This window comes from Oncorhynchus gorbuscha, linkage group LG22 (assembly GCF_021184085.1).
Source record: "Oncorhynchus gorbuscha isolate QuinsamMale2020 ecotype Even-year linkage group LG22, OgorEven_v1.0, whole genome shotgun sequence".
Lineage (NCBI taxonomy): Eukaryota > Metazoa > Chordata > Actinopteri > Salmoniformes > Salmonidae > Oncorhynchus > Oncorhynchus gorbuscha.
Window position 1 is genome coordinate 8196468 of NC_060194.1, and position 13051 is coordinate 8209518.

General features: G+C 43.9%; 1 pseudogene; it reads right to left on the minus strand.

Moving 5' to 3' along the window:
• Nucleotides 1-13051, minus strand: part of LOC124010250 — a 195973-nt pseudogene continuing 182922 nt past the window's right edge.

Consider the following 13051-nt stretch of genomic DNA (forward strand, 5'->3'; position numbering starts at 1 on the left):
TCACTTAGCCGTAGTGGCCAGCATAGGCTGCTCCGTGTACCAGTGAGTCCCCGGGTCGGGCATACTGCCACCTAGTGGTAGAGCGATAAACTGAGGGCATGTATTTCCGCCCCCGCCGACTACGCCACACCCCACTCCAACTGGGTACGGGTGATGCCCGTGCTGGCCGCTCATGCCACTGTCTGTCCGTCCGATGTGAATCTCGTCCTCTTCGCCCTCGCCTGTGGTCTTGCGGTAAACGGGGTTGTCAAAGTTCATACTCTTGGTAGAGTTTACACGATAGTTCCGCCAAACCAGGTAGACGCCAGTGCAGAGCAGACCGAAGACCACTGTGGCAACAATAGGAACTGCATGCGTTTAACACACAGTGGCAGGGGAAAGGGATGGGGGGACACGGGGAAGATGGAGGAGTGTTAATGTTGTCGGACCATGAGCATCGTGAGATGACAGGCACAGAGCGGAAGTATAGCAAATCAAGACATGCGGGTGGACAGAGGGGGAGGGAGTGAACTGGCCTTTTGCTGGGGATTTCTGTGCTAGGCTTGGTGGATCAATTGACATTATCATCAAGGAATAATCTCATAACTTCGAAGAGCATGGTTTGTAGGCAGGTAGCCATATAGTTGTCACAGAACTTCTGGAGCCAACTAGGGTATGTGTACCCGTGACCCCAAGCCAAGCCAGATGGGAAATTTCTGAGATCATGGCAAAACTGAGCTTGAGGCAGTATTCATGAAAAACAGTGGGAATTTGGACTTTTGGGCAGTGAAGTACGGTTTGTAACAGAGGAACCACAACTGTCCAGCACGCTTCCAGCAAGCTCATAAAACTGAGAATTTACTATAATCTTTTGGTGTTGTATATTTGACTAATACATTTAAGTAAGTATTGAGCGAGAAGTGTGTCTGGAAGCTAACATGACTTAATTTGCTACTTCAATATAATCTTTAGATTATATTTATATACTTAATGCAGAGGAGAGGCGTTGCCAGGTGAAGGGGGGCAACCCAAAAATTGCTGGGTTATTTAGACTGATTGGCTAATTCCCCGCTGACCTGTGTGCCCATCACCCTTGTCATTAGAAGGGCAGGAGAGACTGGCATTTCCCAAATGCCGTCAATATGCGGTCAGCGCCCCAGAAAAGAAGAGTAGCATAGGGTTGTGTTAAAAAAGAAATAAGTGTTTCTTATTGGACAAATCCATGTACTCCCCCACTGTTTCAGTCAGTATTATGCCATTTGGAATGCGTGTTTTCTGACTGCCTGCAATAATATATCCAAACAAACCCGCCTGCCACCATGGTTGTTTTGGTTGGAACGCACCCAACACACAATAAATGAATGGATATGCTGTGGCAGAATGTCAAGACACAGACACACAATGGTTTCTGAGTGGCCATGTCTCTAGGCATGGTCCCTCTGGTCCAAAATGAACCAGGATCAGTGGATAGTGTAGACAATAGACTAAATATAGCAAGCTTGGGTTCAAATACTATTTGAAATAATTGTAACTACTTTTATCTATGCCTGATTGAACATATATGGCTTAATGGACCCTCCATCTGGCACTCTAGGCAGGCTAGGGCAAACACTCAACGGTATTTGAAAGATTTAAAATACTATTTGAACCCAGGCATAGTAGGGAGTAGACTAAATATAGCTGGTCAGACAGGAGAAGCAGCCCCTGTGGGGGTACAGATAGAGGACATGTACTTACCTATAGGGATGACTACTCCCAGAACTGCCACTGTCAGGTTCTCTCCCAGGAGAAAATGCTCACTTCCAGCTACAGAGGAGGCGGCATGGAGGCAAGAAAAAGAGAGAGGGACATAGGAGAGAGAGGGCCATAAGATAGAGAGAGGGGAGAGAGAGAGGAGTGGGGGAGACAAGATGGTTAAAAAAAGAGTAAGGATGACAAAGGAGAGAGAGAGAGTGAGAAAAACCGATAGGGAGTGTCAGAGAAGAAAATAAAAGTGGGAGAGAGAGAGAGAGAGCGTGGTTAGCCCTGCTATTAGGTGTGTGTGCGTTTGGAACAGGGTTTCCATTAGGAAAATGTGGCACCAGACAACGTGACCGGGAAGATTGTAATTTACCGGCCATTTGAGAAATTTACCAGACCCATATGGATTGGGTTTGTAACCCATTAGGGTGTCCACCCACGGTGCTCAGGAATCCCATTTTGATTATGGTAATTCATCTTAACAGAACATGCAACTCCCTGTAATGAAATAGCCGATAAAACGTCAGTTTCTAACATTTGCCAAATTGAAATTTGCAGGAAAACACCATTCTAAACAGCGCACCTGATGAGAGCGGTTTCATATGTGAGAGAGATGAAAATCTCTGTTAAAAATGTAGAAAGAGTGGGAATCTAAAGATGAAACAACTTAGGAAAGGGACCATTTGGGGATGTTGAATTTCTGATTATCTTAATTCACCACGTCACCCCCACTAATAAGCTTGAGCTTCTAAGTCATTTTTTCTTCACCTCACGCAGTAAGTCAGCGAAGTCTGTTTTAATAACATCCATTGCGAATTATATTATATTAAAACTATAGTTCCCCAGAGTAGGCTATTGAATTTTCTTTCAACAATCTCCCCCTCAATAGTCACCCATCCTCGGTGTGAAAGAGCAATGGAAGTTATAGGCCTACTGCTGCATTGGCCAATAGGCTGTGAGTTCCATGCTCTCGTTTCTTTAGCTGCCAATGAATCACGGCGTATCAATGTGTCCATATGGCAGAGAGGCTGGAGATCTCAAATGAGTTGCATTTTTTAAACTTTTAGATTGGTATCAATTTAATTCAGATTTTTTTTACAATTAACCACATGACAATGATTTTGAGAAACGAAAAATGCGCATATGAAAATCATAAATGGCACGCAGATCGGTAGCAATGGTAGGATAATTGTAAGCTTCCCGGAGCTTGAAATTCACGTGTCGCCAATGAGGTCTTAATAAAAATAATTGCCTCCACGTTTCTATGATCGGATTTTTGGCAATAAGCAACTTTGAAGCAAGGCAAGACATCATCATAATATGAAAAAAAAAAACATTCAGGTTTCAAAGTAAGTATGTTTTCAGAACGCATACTGTCTCCAGCTCACATTACAAAGCGGTGGATGACTCTCTGATAGCCTGTCGCCTGCACTTGAATGGTGAATGGGGAGGCGAGCTTCAATTACCAGTTCAGAAAACAAAATAGTAGCTCTTTTTAATTGTGCACCAAAACTGTTTTTAACAGGCGATTGCATTTAGAATTGTTGCGCAATGAATGGGCTTATAAAAGCCCATGTTGAGGAGCTGCAGGAGAAATCCCACTCAAAATAGGCTCTATATGCTGTGCGTGTGTGATTGTTGTGTTGAATAAATAACATACATGACAACTAGCGAAAATACACACACAGGCCAATTGAATTATAAAAAAGTATGCAAATTAACCTATAGATCAAACGTATTTCCATCGACTGGTATTTCTATAAATTAATAAAAAGCATTATTTTGCATTGGGCAACACTTTTTGGGGGGGGCTTTTGCCAGGTAACAGAAACCCTGGTTTGGAAATTAAGCAGTATTTGGCAGGAGACAAAGAGGTGGTGGAAGAGGCTAAGCTTCATCAGATAACACTCTGGCTGTGCCCAAAATGTCACCATATTCCCTATATAGTGCGCTATATGCCCTGGTTAAAAGTAGTGCATATAGGGAATAGAGTGCCATTTGCTCCCATAATGTCCAGGAAATAGATGGTTTCTGAAATATGATCATGTAAAATTCAGGTGAACTGATCATTGTATCGCTGTAAACTGCTGGAAATCACACTTCCATGCTAATAGCTGTAGGTAATTATTTCAAATAATGTTCCCCTCTCCCTCATTGTCCTAACCAGTTCCAAATCTGACAGGAGGGCTAGAACATCAACAGGTCTACAAAGAGCTGGTTTCTGAAATATTAAATATTGCGATCTTGCTCAAGAACTGTAGGTAATTACTACAAATTCATGTCAATTAAACATAGTACACACACACACACACACACACACACACACACACACACACACACACACACACACACACACACACACACACACACACACACACACACACACACACACACACACACACACACACACACACACACACACACACACACACACACACACACACATTGATGGCCACTTGATGGCACTTACAGTGGTGAGAGAGGTTGCTGTCCTCCTTGATGACATTAGTGTCCCCAGACCCTACTGTAGTGGAGGTGGTGTGATCCAAACTCCGGCCATCTTTCTCCTTCACCTCTGCCCCAGGTTTGGCGACGAGGAGGAGTTCTGGGGTGCTGGAGGGGGCAGGGGTGAGGTGGCGGACCCCGGCATCTGCCTGAGACAACCCAGAAGTGGAATGGGAGTCCTCTTTGTCCTCCTCGATACTTGCCGTGATGATGGCTACCGAGCCGGTGGGGAATGGCGACGGTGTGGTAATAGTCTCATTTGCTAAAAGAACAAGGAAATAAAATTAGTTACATTACATCCTTGTAGGTATGCCATATCAACTATATGTAGCTGTTTTACAAGATTAGAACAGTAAGATCATCATAATAGAGTTTTACTCAATCAAACCTCAACTATGGAAAACTCCCGATGGCGCCGGAAGTACACTACATGACCAAAAGTCATGCTCGTCCAACATCTCATTCCAAAATTATGGGCATTAATATGGAGTTTGTCCCCCCTTTGCTGCTATAACAGCCTCCACTCTTCTGAGAAGGCTTTCCACTAGATGTTGGAACATTGCTACGGGGACTTCCTTCCATTCAGCCACAAGAGCATAAGTGAGGTCGGGCACTGATGTTGGGCGATTAGGCCTGGGTCGCAGTCGGCATTCCAATTCATCCCAAAGGCGTTTGATAGAGTTGAGGTCAGGGCTCTGTGTCGTTCAGTCAAGTTCTTCCACACCAATCTCGACAAACCATTTTTGTATGGACCCCGCTTTGTCATGCTGAAACAGGAAGAGCCTTCCCCAAACTTACCACAAGGTTGGAAGCACAAAATTGTCTAGAATGTCATAGTATGCTGTAGCGTTAAGAATTCCATTCACTGGAACTAAGGGGCCTAGGCCAAACAATGAAAAACAGCCCCAGAACATTATTTTTCCTCCACCAAACTTTACAGTTGGCACTATGCATTGGGGCAGGTAGCGTTCTCCTGGCATCCGCCAAACCCACATTTCTCTGTCGGACTGCCAGACGGTGAAGTGTGATTCATCACTCCAGAGAACGTGTTTCCACTGCTCCAGAGTCCAATGGCGGTGAGCTTTACACCACTCCAGCCGACACTTGCCATTGCACATGGTGATCTTAGTCTTGTGTGCGGCTGCACGGCTATGGAAACCCATTTCATGAACCTCCCGACAAACAGTTATTGTGCTGACGTTGCTACCGAGGCAGTTTGGAACTGTGAGTGTTGCAACCTGAGGACAGCCAATTTTTAATATGCAACGTGCTTCAGCACTCTGTGAGCTTGTGTGGCCTACCACTTCACGGCTGAGCTGTTGTTGCTCCCAGACGTTTCCACTTTACAATAACAGCGCTTAACAGCTGACCAGGGCAGAACGAGCAGGGCAGAAATTTGACGAACTAACTTATTGGAAAAGTGGCATCCTATGACGGTGCCATGTTGAAAGTCAATGTCTGTCTATGGAGATTGCATGGCTGTGTGCTCGATTTTATACAACTGTCAGCAACGTGTGTGGTTGAAATAGCCGAATCCACTAATTTGAGTATGTCCACATACTTTTGTATTTGAAGCGCGCCATATTGCTGTATGGGGCTGAATGGCACCACAAAATTGATTTTGTGATTGGTCTGTCAGCATGTGGTTCTGTGTTACGACAAATGTAGTAGTCAGAATGGATCAATATTTAAATTAAATATTGTAGCGAACTTAAAAATAATTCACAGTGGGGATCGAACTTGATCATAATAAACCAAAATGGGCGTCTTAAATATACATTTTCGCCTTTCTGGCAATCGTAATTTACATAGGCTTTCTAGGGCAGACCAAGGCTTTTGGCACTGAAAGGTTGCTACGCAGTAGCCGACCAGCAGAGGTCGTGACTCCTCACTCCAGATCGTATACCGGGGGTCTGCAAATCACACACATCAGTGGAAGCTGGTGTCACTTTGAAATGGAGGACAGGCTCATGGTAATGGTTGGAATGAATGGATGGTACCAAATGAGCCCATCACCCCTTTTCTCCCTCCACTAGCCTCCACTAACAGCCACCCACTGACACACACATTCTCACCTTGCACACAGCCCCGCATGTCGGGCCCCAGGTCCTGTCCTGTGGGACAGGCGCAGGTGTACTTGGGAGAGTGCTCTGTGATCTGGGGGGCTTTGAGACACAGGTACTCACAGCCACCGTTGGCCTCACTGCCCAAGTTACAGCTGTCTGGGCCTTAGAGAGGGAAATAGAGAAACACACAGTCAGAGACAGAAATACAAAAGGCCGTGTTTACACACGCATTGGGGTAAGGAGAGTCTCTCTAGCTAACTTTGACACCAAGCTAGATAAGCTAATAACCAACGTGCCAGGGGAGATCTGAGGAATTCCTTGCTAGTCGGCCTATGCATTGTTTGCTCTTTGGGGTTTTAAGCTGGGTATCTGTAAATCACTTTGCGGCTGCTGATGTAAAAAGGGACATAAAATACATTTGAAAGATTGATAATCCTGGCGAACTGTTCACTTATTCATATAATAAAAACATGAGACTACATAGTAGTTTCTGGTGTAACTGCACTGTTAAGATACACATGGCACATTTGATCTTTGTAAATTCTAGCTTCTTAATGTAATAATGTGATGGGTCTGTTACATGAGACCAGGGATTAATCTGTGAAGACCAGGTTGAACTAGTGTAGTTTGTGTGTTATATGGCATTTTAGTCATTTAGCAGACACTCTTATCCAGAGCAACTTACGGGAGCAATTAGGGTTAAGTGTCTTGCTCAAGGGGACATCAACAGTCGGCTCAGGGATTCGAACCATCAACCCAACACTCTTAACCACTAGGCTTCGTGCCGTGTGTGTGTGTGTGTCTCAAAGGATCACAGAGGAAGAACGACTCACACCTTGTGTACTCAGGTAAGGACATGTGTACAGTCATAGGGAGAAGTGTACTAGAAGCATTGCATAACACACACACTAGGGACACAGATAAACAACCAGAGACAACAAGCTCTTTCTTGTTCTTTCTCTTTCTCACTCTCAAACACACACACACACAAAGGTACACCGACAGAACAGAGAAAACAAGTTATTTTTTGTTCTCTTACTTGCTCACACACACACACACACACACACACACACACACACACACACACACACACACACACACACACACACACACACACACACACACACACACACACACACACACACACACACACACACACACACACACACACACACACACACACACCTTGGGGCTGTCGGAGTGGGTGGAAGACCACTATGTCGTGGGGGTCGTTGAGGTGCTCGGCCAGTGTGCTGACATCTTGGCCGGTTAGCCTGTTAGCGCTGTACACCGCCTCCCTCTCCCTGTCTGTCCAGTAGATACGGTCCTGACAGGGGGGAGAGAGATGGAAAGAGGGAATAAGAAAGACAAAAAAGGAGGAGAGGGAAGGAGGGAGGGAGGGATAAAGAGTAAGAGGAGGTGGATAGATAAGAGGCAGGAGAAAGGGAGGGGAGGCAATGAAAGCACAGTCAATTTTTTACGTCAATTAGCATTGTGTATAGGCATCTGTAAAAAAGAATGCAGAGTAGACAGACAGCAGTTTGTCGTCTCTCTCGCCTGATTTACAAAAGGCTGAGCTCGCTAGTACAAGACTTTTAGAGCGGCAAGCCAGAGTAAGGACTTCTGGAACATGCTGTTGTAAAAACACATTTGATTGTCAGACAAAACAGAACGACAGACAGACAGACTTCTCAAGCGATGTTACGTGAACAAGCGGTACTTTTACAGTTAACTGTCTAGCTATCGCCCTCTCTGCAGAAATCAGTGCTACCGTAAAGGGTGAGCATTCTCACTGCTCCTCCGTTGGGAGGTTAAACAAACTCTGACTGCAACCAGACGTCACCCTGTGGTTGTTTATTTCATTATATCCTGTCTGTTTACCGGAATGTTCCCCTAACGTTATCAGCCTTCGGGAAGATGCTGTGCGGAGGGGAGCTGGCATCGTTCCACGGTTGCTGTGGAAACCATGGGCTTAATCCCCATTAGAGTGCGGCGGCGAGACAGCACATCCTGTGGTACAGAAGTGTGTATAGGGTGAATGTGCGTGAGAGTGTGTCTGCATGTGCGCGTGTGTGTGTGTTACAATCCACTTAATAAAACTGAAGTAGAGCATGTTTAACAAAAAGCTAACATTGTCAAACAAGGTCAGTTAGAGTAGAAAGACATTTCCTCCTCTCACAAAATGGACAATAAGGACTGTATTATTAACCACCTTCCCGCAGAAGCTTTTTCTTACTGGTCTTACATTTGTAGCAGCTTTCAATAAGAACATATTTTCCCTTTTAGCTACTTACTGTACCAATGCAACAGAGGATTTGCACTTTTAAAAGTAGAGCTCTACTGTGGATTCAATTGTGCTGTGAAAAGCTCCGTTCCAATCCACCAGCAATGTTAGGAGAGTTAGGAGTCTCTTTAGGAATTTGCACAGTGGAATAGGCAGCAGGGTATATGTCATTACCACAGTGGAATAAGGCAGCTGGGTATATGTCATTACCACAGCGGAATAAGGCAGCGGGGTATAATGTCATTACCACAGCGGAATTAGGCAGCGGGGTATAATGTCATTACCACAGTGGAATAAGGCAGCTGGGTATAATGTCATTACCACAGAGGAATAAGGCAGCTGGGTATAATGTCATTACCACAGTGGAATAAGGCAGCTGGGTATAATGTCATTACCACAGTGGAATAAGGCAGCTGGGTATAATGTCATTACCACAGTGGAATAAGGCAGTGGGGTATATGTCATTACCACAGTGGAATTAGGCAGCTGGGTATATGTCATTACCACAGTGAAATAAGGCAGCTGGGTATATGTCATTACCACAGTGGAATAAGGCAGCGGGGTATATGTCATTCCCACAGTGGAATAAGGCAGCAGTGTATATGTCATTACCACAGTGGAATAAGGCAGCGGGGTATATGTCATTACCACAGTGGAATAAGGCAGCTGTGTATATGTCATTACCACAGTGGAATAAGGCAGCTGGGTATATGTCATTACCACAGTGGAATAAGGCAGCTGGGTATATGTCATTACCACAGTGGAATAAGGCAGCGGGGTATATGTCATTACCACAGTGGAATAAGGCAGCGGGGTATATGTCATTACCACAGTGGAATAAGGCAGCAGTGTATATGTCATTACCACAGTGGAATAAGGCAGCGGGGTATATGTCATTACCACAGTGGAATAAGGCAGCTGTGTATATGTCATTACCACAGTGGAATAAGGCAGCAGTGTATATGTCATTACCACAGTGGAATAAGGCAGCGGGGTATATGTCATTACCACAGTGGAATAAGGCAGCAGTGTATATGTCATTACCACAGTGGAATAAGGCAGCAGTGTATATGTCATTACCACAGTGGAATAAGGCAGCGGGGTATATGTCATTACCACAGTGGAATAAGGCAGCAGTGTATATGTCATTACCACAGTGGAATAAGGCAGCGGCGTATATGTCATTACCACAGTGGAATAAGGCAGCAGTGTATATGTCATTACCACAGTGGAATAAGGCAGATGGGGTATATGTCATTACTACAGTGGAATAAGGCAGCGGGGTATATGTCATTACCACAGTGGAATAAGGCAGCTGGGTATATGTCATTACCACAGTGGAATAAGGCAGCGGGGTATATGTCATTACCACAGCGGAATTAGGCAGCGGGGTATAATGTCATTACCACAGTGGAATAAGGCAGCTGGGTATAATGTCATTACCACAGAGGAATAAGGCAGCTGGGTATAATGTCATTACCACAGTGGAATAAGGCAGCTGGGTATAATGTCATTACCACAGTGGAATAAGGCAGCAGTGTATATGTCATTACCACAGCAGAATAAGGCAGATGGGTTATATGTCATTACCACAGTGGAATAAGGCAGCGGGGTATATGTCATTACCACAGTGGAATAAGGCAGCTGGGTATAATGTCATTACCACAGAGGAATAAGGCAGCTGGGTATAATGTCATTACCACAGTGGAATAAGGCAGCTGGGTATAATGTCATTACCACAGTGGAATAAGGCAGCGGGGTATAATGTCATTACCACAGAGGAATTAGGCAGCTGGGTATATGTCATTACCACAGTGGAATAAGGCAGCAGTGTATATGTCATTACCACAGTGGAATTAGGCAGCTGGGTATATGTCATTACCACAGTGAAATAAGGCAGCTGGGTATATTTCATTACCACAGTGGAGTAAGGCAGCTGGGTATATGTCATTACCACAGTGGAATAAGGCAGCAGTGTATATGTCATTACCACAGTGGAATTAGGCAGCTGGGTATATGTCATTACCACAGTGAAATAAGGCAGCTGGGTATATTTCATTACCACAGTGGAGTAAGGCAGCTGGGTATATGTCATTACCACAGTGGAATAAGGCAGCGTGGTATAATGTCATTACCACAGCAGAATTAGGCAGCGGGGTATAATGTCATTACCACAGCGGAATAAGGCAGCGGGGTATAATGTCATTACCACAGCGGAATTAGGCAGCGGGGTATAATGTCATTACCACAGTGGAATAAGGCAGATGGGGTATATGTCATTACCACAGTGGAATAAGGCAGCGGGGTATATGTCATTACCACAGTGGAATAAGGCAGCTGGGTATATGTCATTACAACAGCGGAATAAGGCAGCTGGGTATATGTCATTACCACAGTGGAATAAGGCAGCGGGGTATATGTCATTACCACAGCGGAATAAGGCAGCGGGGTATAATGTCATTACCACAGCGGAATTAGGCAGCGGGGTATAATGTCATTCCCACAGCAGAATAAGGCAGATGGGGTATATGTCATTACCACAGTGGAATAAGGCAGCGGGGTATATGTCATTACCACAGTGGAATAAGGCAGCTGGGTATATGTCATTACAACAGCGGAATAAGGCAGCTGGGTATATGTCATTACCACAGTGGAATAAGGCAGCTGGGTATATGTCATTACCACAGTGGAATAAGGCAGATGGGGTATATGTCATTACCACAGTGGAATAAGGCAGCGGGGTATATGTCATTACCACAGTGGAATAAGGCAGCGGGGTATATATCATTACCACAGTGGAATAAGGCAGCAGTGTATGTCATTACCACAGTGGAATAAGGCAGCAGTGTATATGTCATTACCACAGTGGAATAAGGCAGATGGGGTATATGTCATTACCACAGTGGAATAAGGCAGATGGGGTATATGTCATTACCACAGTGGAATAAGGCAGCGGGGTATATGTCATTACCACAGTGGAATAAGGCAGCGGGGTATATATCATTACCACAGTGGAATAAGGCAGCAGTGTATGTCATTACCACAGTGGAATAAGGCAGCAGTGTATATGTCATTACCACAGTGGAATAAGGCAGATGGGGTATATGTCATTACCACAGTGGAATAAGGCAGCTGGGTATATGTCATTACCACAGTGGAATAAGGCAGCAGGGTATATGTCATTACCACAGTGGAATAAGGCAGCAGGCTATATGTCATTACCACAGTGGAATAAGGCAGCTGGGTATATGTCATTACCACAGTGGAATAAGGCAGCAGTGTATATGTCATTACCACAGTGGAATAAGGCAGTGGGGTATGTGTTATTAACCACAATGGCTAAACAGGTTAGTAACATCTGAGGTTGGAGCAAAAACCTTCAGGAGGGTAGTTCTCTGGGAACAGGGCATCATCACCTGTCGCATAGCGAGAGCCAGTTCTTCAAATAGCTGGTCAATGCGTGGAATGAATTACGTTTTCTTATAAACCCAGGAATTGCGCAACATTTCTATATGCAATCCCGTGTGAAAAAAATATGTTTTAATTGCCTCTTTTCAAAAGAGGAGGATCCCAGCTATATTGCTAGGCTACTATATTTATTTCTCAATTTGGCATATGAGCACACAGATTACATGTCCCGTTTGATAATGGCCCATTGTATATCGAAACAAATTCCACACATATTATTTTGTATATGTAAAGACAAGATTCAATTGATGAATAGTCTGATAGGTGAAAATAGTATCGCTTGTGAATGAGAGACTGATGCCCAACCGTGTGCAGTCTACGGAGGCAATAAACAGAGCCCATACATTTTTTGTTGTTGACTTTTTCAAATTAGTTGCATCATGCAGCCCATATATGTTTTGATTTATAATAGGTTTGTATCACAACTAAAGTAGCTGAATAACTTTATATTAAGCATATAGGACCTGTTTACATTTACATTTACATTTAAGTCATTTAGCAGACGCTCTTATCCAAATGATCACTTTTTACAACCACTCAACAGCTGCTCAATGTGCACAATCGCTCAGAAATCCTTTGGGGAACAATATCCTTTATTTAATTTAGCTATGTTCAAATTGTATTCTTCTTACTCTAAAATAATATGAAATAATGGCATAAGCAAATCTTGTCTGCTGAATGAACGAGCCTACAGCCTAGGCCAGTGGCAAGGCATATAGCCAGATCAGTAACACAAGCCCAACTCCAGAATATGCTCTTCTGAAATATATATTCTTCATATCATAATATTTCTTAAGACCTGCCTAAAATAAATCATGGATTTTTTTGTGATGGCTTTATTATTGTGATGGTGTTTATTAAATGGATTTATTACACTTTTTAAAATGGTTCCTCAACTGGTGGCCTGCAGGATTTGATTTAACCCCCCAAGATTTCTGCACATTTTTTGTAATCAATTATTTTTTATTTTTTATTGTTGGACATAAAATAATATAAAAATCCCAGCATA